Source organism: Xenopus laevis, chromosome 5L, assembly GCF_017654675.1.
Source record: "Xenopus laevis strain J_2021 chromosome 5L, Xenopus_laevis_v10.1, whole genome shotgun sequence".
NCBI classification, from domain to species: domain Eukaryota; kingdom Metazoa; phylum Chordata; class Amphibia; order Anura; family Pipidae; genus Xenopus; species Xenopus laevis.
Window position 1 is genome coordinate 32,992,556 of NC_054379.1, and position 6,796 is coordinate 32,999,351.

At 36.9% G+C, this 6,796-nt stretch overlaps 1 long non-coding RNA gene across 1 annotated transcript; it reads right to left on the reverse strand.

Moving 5' to 3' along the window:
- Positions 1 to 700: 700 nt before the first annotated feature.
- LOC121393627 lies at positions 701 to 5,927 on the reverse strand. The gene is made up of 2 exons (XR_005961200.1): positions 4,886 to 5,927; positions 701 to 794 (listed from the first exon to the last, which is right to left on the reverse strand). It is a non-coding gene; the product is annotated as an uncharacterized LOC121393627 (long non-coding RNA).
- Positions 5,928 to 6,796: the final 869 nt, after the last annotated feature.

Genomic DNA, 6,796 nt, shown 5'->3' on the forward strand with positions numbered 1-6,796 from the left:
AATTAAGCCTTGCGCACGTGCACCCAATAAGAAAGATGAGGAGCGGCATTTCAGCTTGTTTATTTAAAAATTTTATATTTTTTTGGGGAGGTGGCTCTCTCCTTAAATGCTTGCTCTCCCAATCCCCGCCTAATGGTGTCTTTGGAAGAGATCATGCTAAATAAAGAGAAAAGCAGGTATGGTCTGTCTCCCCCCAAAGGTAACACTTTATTTTTTTTTCACTTAGGATAGGACAGACGCATGGAGAATATTTTTTCAGGGGGTTATATACTGAGAGTGCTGGAGCTACCTTGTTTAGTATATATATATATATATATATATATATATATATATATATATATAATGGGTGTGAAAGGAAGAAAAGTAGGACAGTTAGGTAGCATGAGCAGCAAAAACTCTAATGAAGAAGTAAAAAAGGTATGCCTGGGGGAATGTGCGTGTGAATAAATTGAGGTTTGCAGTTAATCTTCTGTGGTTCCATTCTGTTTTTCTATGTACAAGTTTATGTGTGCCTTGAGCAGAGACATGGGAATGCCGCAGCCAGTGAAGTAAGGTTTTCAAACTTAGTTAAAGATTCAGCTGTTTTTTTTTTTAGTTTGTATCCTCAAGGGATCCTGTGCTTTCTCTTGAGCACAAGTAGTAAGACTAGCTAGGTCATATAAAGGAATGCTTCTGTGACTATGTACAGTATATTGCCATACCTATATGAAAGGAAGCTGCATACAATAGATATTGCTGATGTTGCTGGTAGTTGTTAAAGTGCTGGAAATATTTTCAGATACCATTCTAGGTTCCTATAAATGAAAATAAGACAGACATATGTTAATATCACATATAACTTCTGCTATAGCAGAAGGCCACCAGAGTTCATTTCTATGTATGGGTGAAATATTATAGGAAGAACAGCACAACAATTACAGGATTGGTGAAAATGGATAAAGGATAAAAATGCATAAAGTCCAAGCAACCAAACAGCAATTTAAATATTTTAATAAAATCATAAAACAAACCAAATCAAGGTTATTTTAGAAAGCCACCATGTATATCATAGTGAAACTTACATTTTCGAAAAAATTAGCACAGCTATATATTTCTACTATTCTTTAGCTTTCCATTGGGAACACCTAGAAATGTAGAAAGTTACTAAAGCTTAACTAAAGAAGTAGCTAGAAATGTTGTACATTATGTTTTGGGCTTCTGTACCAGCCCAAGGCAACCACAGCCCTTTAGCAGTAAAGATCTGTGTCTCCAAAGATGCCCCAGTAGCTCCCCATCTTCTTTTCTGCTGATTCACTGTAGCAGTGCAATTATCATCAGACAAACCTAATTTTCTACTTGATAATTTGCAACAACCCCTAAGCTTAGTTTCTCAACATCTGCTCAGAGCCCACTGAGCATGTGAGTGTCACAGACTCTTTCCAAGATGGTGACCCCCTGTGACAAGTTTGAAGTCCTGGATCATTGCTGCTATTGAGAAGCTGAAACTTTAAGCTGGTGCTGTAAATTCAGTATATAAAATATAACATATTTAGCGACATTAATTGTTAGGGATTAGTTTTTCTTTAAATAAAGATATATCATGGAACATATTCGTTTAGAGAGAGAGTCATATTGAATTATGTAATGTTTTAATTTTACGTCTACATAGACTAGGGCCAGGCCTTAAGGCATGGATTAATAAAATAGGTATGATGCCCATTGTATTTTTCACAAACCGATCTAAAGGCATGAAAGCTATGTATAAGTCACTGAAATGATGCAAGAAGGATCTTTTAAGCCTTTATGAAGACGAATAGACGAATAGAAATTTGACATTGTCAACAAAGTGTCTATTGAATATTTTGATAGAATTGACCCCTATCCTGTCAGGTAGAACTAGTTAGACTTTTATTTAGATATTTTTGTGCATCTATTTCATCTAGAATGGTTTCCTTATTGTACCATTGGTAATGCTCTATGGCATATCTCCGTATATAGGCCATGAGATAAAACAGGAGTTTATTCTTGTTATTGTTCTTTTTAAAAAAATCTTGTTCATTTCACCACCCAGTGATACCAGACTATGCTCCCTTAGGAACTAAGACAAACAAAGAGACTGATTTTTAGTAGGAGGATTATAACACTACATGATGGCTGTGGGAAGGCATAAGGAAAATTGTGGACAGACTTGATGAACCAGGCATAATCAAGAGTAATCCACCAAATGTAGTCAGTCGTACCTTCACAGGAGCAAGAGCAAACAAACAAGTGGAAAAAATTAGGTCTTAGTTACATTTTATAAATACAGTTATAAGACCAGTTATCCAGAATGTTTGGACCTGGGGTTTTCCGGATAATGGATCTTTCTGTAATTTAAATCTTCATACCTTCAGTCTACAAATAAATCATGTAAACATTCAATAAACCCAATAGGCTGGTTTTGCTTCCAATAAGGATTCATTATATCTTAGTTTGGATCAAGTACAAGCTACTGTTTTATTATTACAGAGAAAAAGGAAATAATTAAGAAAAATTGGATTATTTGAATAAAATGGAGTCTATGGGAGACGGCCTTTCTGTAATTCGGCGCTTTCTGGATAACGGATCCCATACCTGTATAAAGTAAAATGAAATGACCGAAATATAATGTACTGTGGTTCATTATAACATGCCCAGTGTCTGTTGCTTCGAAGTGTGGCCAGTATTACACATATTGCTGTATAAACTGTGGCTTATTTACTAACACTAATTCGCACAAGTGCAGAATTCAGAAGCAACCAGTAATGTATTTGCTTACCAATTTCAAGTGTTGACTAATTGGTAATGGGATGCTATTGGCAACTGGACATGTGCAGTTTAAAGGACCAGTAACATAAAAAAAATGTAAAAAAAAAATTGTATTTAACAAAGAAAAACCCACCAAGACACATTTAACTTCACGACGACATGGCGACCATCGTGCGGTGCTCGATTTCTCCTCCCTGGCTATCTGCTATACAAGGCAGGGAGGAGAAATCGAGCGCCCTGCCGCCGTTTCTGAAGAGGAGCGCAAGCGGAGAATCAATAAGTTACTTCTTAAAAAAGACTTTGCTAATTTAAAGTTAAAAATGTCTTGGTGTTTTTTTTTGTTAAAGGGGTGGTTCACCTTTAAGGTAACTTTTCGTATGTTATAGAATTTCCAATTCTAAGCAACTTTTCAATTGGTTTTCATTATTTATTTTTGATAGTTTTATAGTTATTTGTCTTTTTCTTCTGACTCTTAGCAGCTTTCAAATGGATGTCGCTGACCCCTTCTAAAAAGCAAACGCTCTGAAAGGCTATTATTATAGGCTTGTTATTGTTACTTTTTATTACTGATCCTTCTATTCAGACCCTCTCCAATTCATACTCAAATCTCTTATTCAAATTAGTGCATGGTTGCTAGGGTAATTTGGGCCCTAGCTACCAGATTGCTTAAAATGCAAATTGAAGAGCTGCTGAATAAAAAGTCAAATAACTCAAAAACCTTAAATAATAAAAAAGGAAAACCAATTGCAAATTTTCTCTGAATATCGCTCTCTGCATCATACTAAAAGTTATCTGAAAGGTGAACCACCCCTTTAAGTAGAAAGAATTTTTTTTACATTTTTCTTTATGTTATTGGTCTTTTAATACCTTTATTCATAAATAAGCCCCTGCGTCTGTACTCACACACATATAAATTAGGCCACATGGCTATCTTAGTAGCTGCTACTTATAGCTGACTATAAAGAGGTTTAAAGGAGACATCTTGTGTGAAAACCTAGAATGTGCCAGTGCATTACACTCTTTTAAATATTGAAGGAATGTATTAAAAAAGTAGTGATTTATAGAAAATGTCAGCAAAAACTCTACTAGTTCCTCCCATCTGTTCCACTTCTTGCTGCCTCCTTTCCCAGGCTGTGCAGGGGGCCGGCAGCACTCAGCACGCTACACTGTAGGATTGGAACCAATCAGCAGCTAGGCTGACCTGATAGGGAGCTTAAGCCTGTCTTGGCGTGTGTGAATGCAGGGCTGTGATTGGCTATCCCCCTGCTACTGTGCACCTGGCAGGGACAAATTAGGACACTCCAACCCCTCATTTGAAACATGGACAGGGACCGTAGCCAATCTATAGGGAGCTCCAGTACAGTGGCCATTTTTAAAGATAGCATTAATTTTTAGCCCAAAGTAAAGCCAGCCCCATATATTATTCGTTATGCCTACAAGATTAGGGGGGGGGGTTTCACTTATCCTATATGTCTGTCAAAAGCATATGAGCCCTTTTAGACAGTTACAATCAGTAGCTACTGTCCTTTTTGTTTTAGTAAATTATAGTGATACAAATAATATATATTATATAATGTATATGCAAATATTATATCCCCTCCAAATGCTAGCATTTTATGCCCCTGCATGAATGATAAATTCCAGTTGTGATAGAGGGGTACCTTTGTGCACTGCATGCAGTTCTGACAGGCAGGAGGCAATTCCTTGCTACACATTTAGAAAACTCGTCATTTTGAAAGTACAGCAGGCCATGGGATCTTTGCAGATATTGTGCCATGCCACAATATTGGTAAGTACATTATGTTTTAATATACTGTAAAATACATTTTAGCACTCATAGTGGGGGTTTGTATTCCATCAACAGCAACAGCCCGGTGTGTATTGACCACTAGATGGAGATGTATACTGGTGTCTATAGGGAATGCCGATTCTGAGGTCATGGATACATGCAGAAATACAAAAATGCAGGGAATGGGTTTTCATCTTTCAAATGGCTCTGTTCCAATCCACTGCCTATTTATAGAAATAAGGTAAATACCATTTATCGACTGGGCCTATGTAACTCTGACGCAACGCTTCCAGTGTTTACGGGGTTAATACAACCCTATGTTTAACTAACCTCCAGCCAGCTTGCAGTGGAACAACAAATGAATTGTGCCAATTAATAGTCCAGTTGAGCAATGCTGCGCAGTTCAGATTCTTTTACTGAAGGCTTTCTAAATGGGATGATAGAAAAAAAAATATCTAAATGGATAGTAACAGATGTTGAAATACAAGTATTTGCTAGTTAAATGCAATGCTCTAGAGGGTTCCCTGACAAAAATGAATTGATGCACTGCAGGACTGCTTCACACGTGATTTCTATCCCTCCTTATCTGGTTTGCACGATTATTTTAACCTGGGCAGAAAAGCTGAAGCAGGTCTCTGTTTGTTGTACAGGAACTAACTTTAGATCATAAGGGGTGCCACCCGCTCTGAAACACAAGGATGCCTGCCACCAGCAAGCTGCCTGTAGGAATCAGGCCGTGTCTTATTTCCAGCAGATTTTCTGCGCATTCCTTTAATAAGCTTCTTCAAAGCTGTCTGTGCCCCCAAGACAAAGTCGTGTCAGCAGAAACAGAAGTCCACTTGAATTTACAATATTCCCATTTTCACAGCGAACTATAAAATTCACATCTACAGCCTGGATTTGCCATACACATAGGTGATATCATGCCAGATGGCACACTTCAGCTTTAAGCCTTCTCTACCCTGATGCTATTTTGTGATTTTGGCTGGTATTGAGTTGCAGCTCATAAATCCTGCAAAACTCATAAATCCTGCAAAATGTTTGTCTGAAACGGACAACAGAGCAGTGTGATGCTGCACCACTCTATCTGTTTCAATAAAAAGGATGGAGCAATGGGCCTTAAACTATGTGTAATATTATTCAACGTACATTTTGTCTAATAATGGAGCTTGCAGATTAAAGTGTAAATGGTTAAACCTCCTTGGTTTCTCTCACATGGCAGCAGTAGTGTCACGCTTTATGGCTGTTATTCTAGCTATATTTTTAACAGAACATTAGGGACACAGTGGTCTAAAATCTTGGTATTGATTCACATGTACAGTATCTATTAACCAGAATGCTTGGGATGTGGGGTTTTTCCAGAAACTGGATCTTTGCATAATTTGAATTTCCATACCATAAATCTGCTAAAAATAATTTAAACATGAATCAAACCCAATGGGATTGTTTTACCACCAATATAGATTCATGCAGCTTAGTTACAGTACAAGGTACAGTTGTATTATTATTTTATTTGTATTATTACAAAGGTTCTAAAAATGATGAAAAATGTGCTTATAATTGACCTTATGAGAGATGGCCTTCCGTAATGCAAACCTTTCTGGGTAACTGGTTTCCGGATACTGTTAAAATATTATTTTTTGATGCTAAGACTTGTGAGTGTGGTATATTTTGTTAGTTTAAAATGTATATATACATTATATAGCATATAAGATATGTCTGTTGGTGCATTTTGGAATAATAGTCTTGCTTTAAAGAATCTGAAAAGATGTGTATAAGCTGTTTGGTGAGTGAAACAAAACTCCTGTGCCTGACAGATGCTATGTCCTGATTTATTGACAGATAAAGACAAACTAGCATTCTGGCAATTTCTCCTTATGATCTTTCCCCTGAGACAATACTTGATTTGAGTCTATGGGTTTTGTTTTTCTTTTAACAGCTCCCTACATTTCAATATAGGCAATTTGGAAAACTGCAGCCACACCCCCTGTTCAAACCCCACCCACTTTCCCCAAGTTCCATTCCTTTTCCAAGATTTGTGTCAGTCCTACCAAACATGGACAGTAGCACTCTGTCTGACAGGTGATACAAATATGTGTTCTAAATCTGAATATACATATAACTTTATATACAGAAATATCTAAAGGGTAGCCTGTTTTTTCCCTGATTATTATTTTTTTTTTTTGCACCTTATGGTTTTGATTATGTTTTGAACAACAAGTCTTCCACCCAGTCACCCCC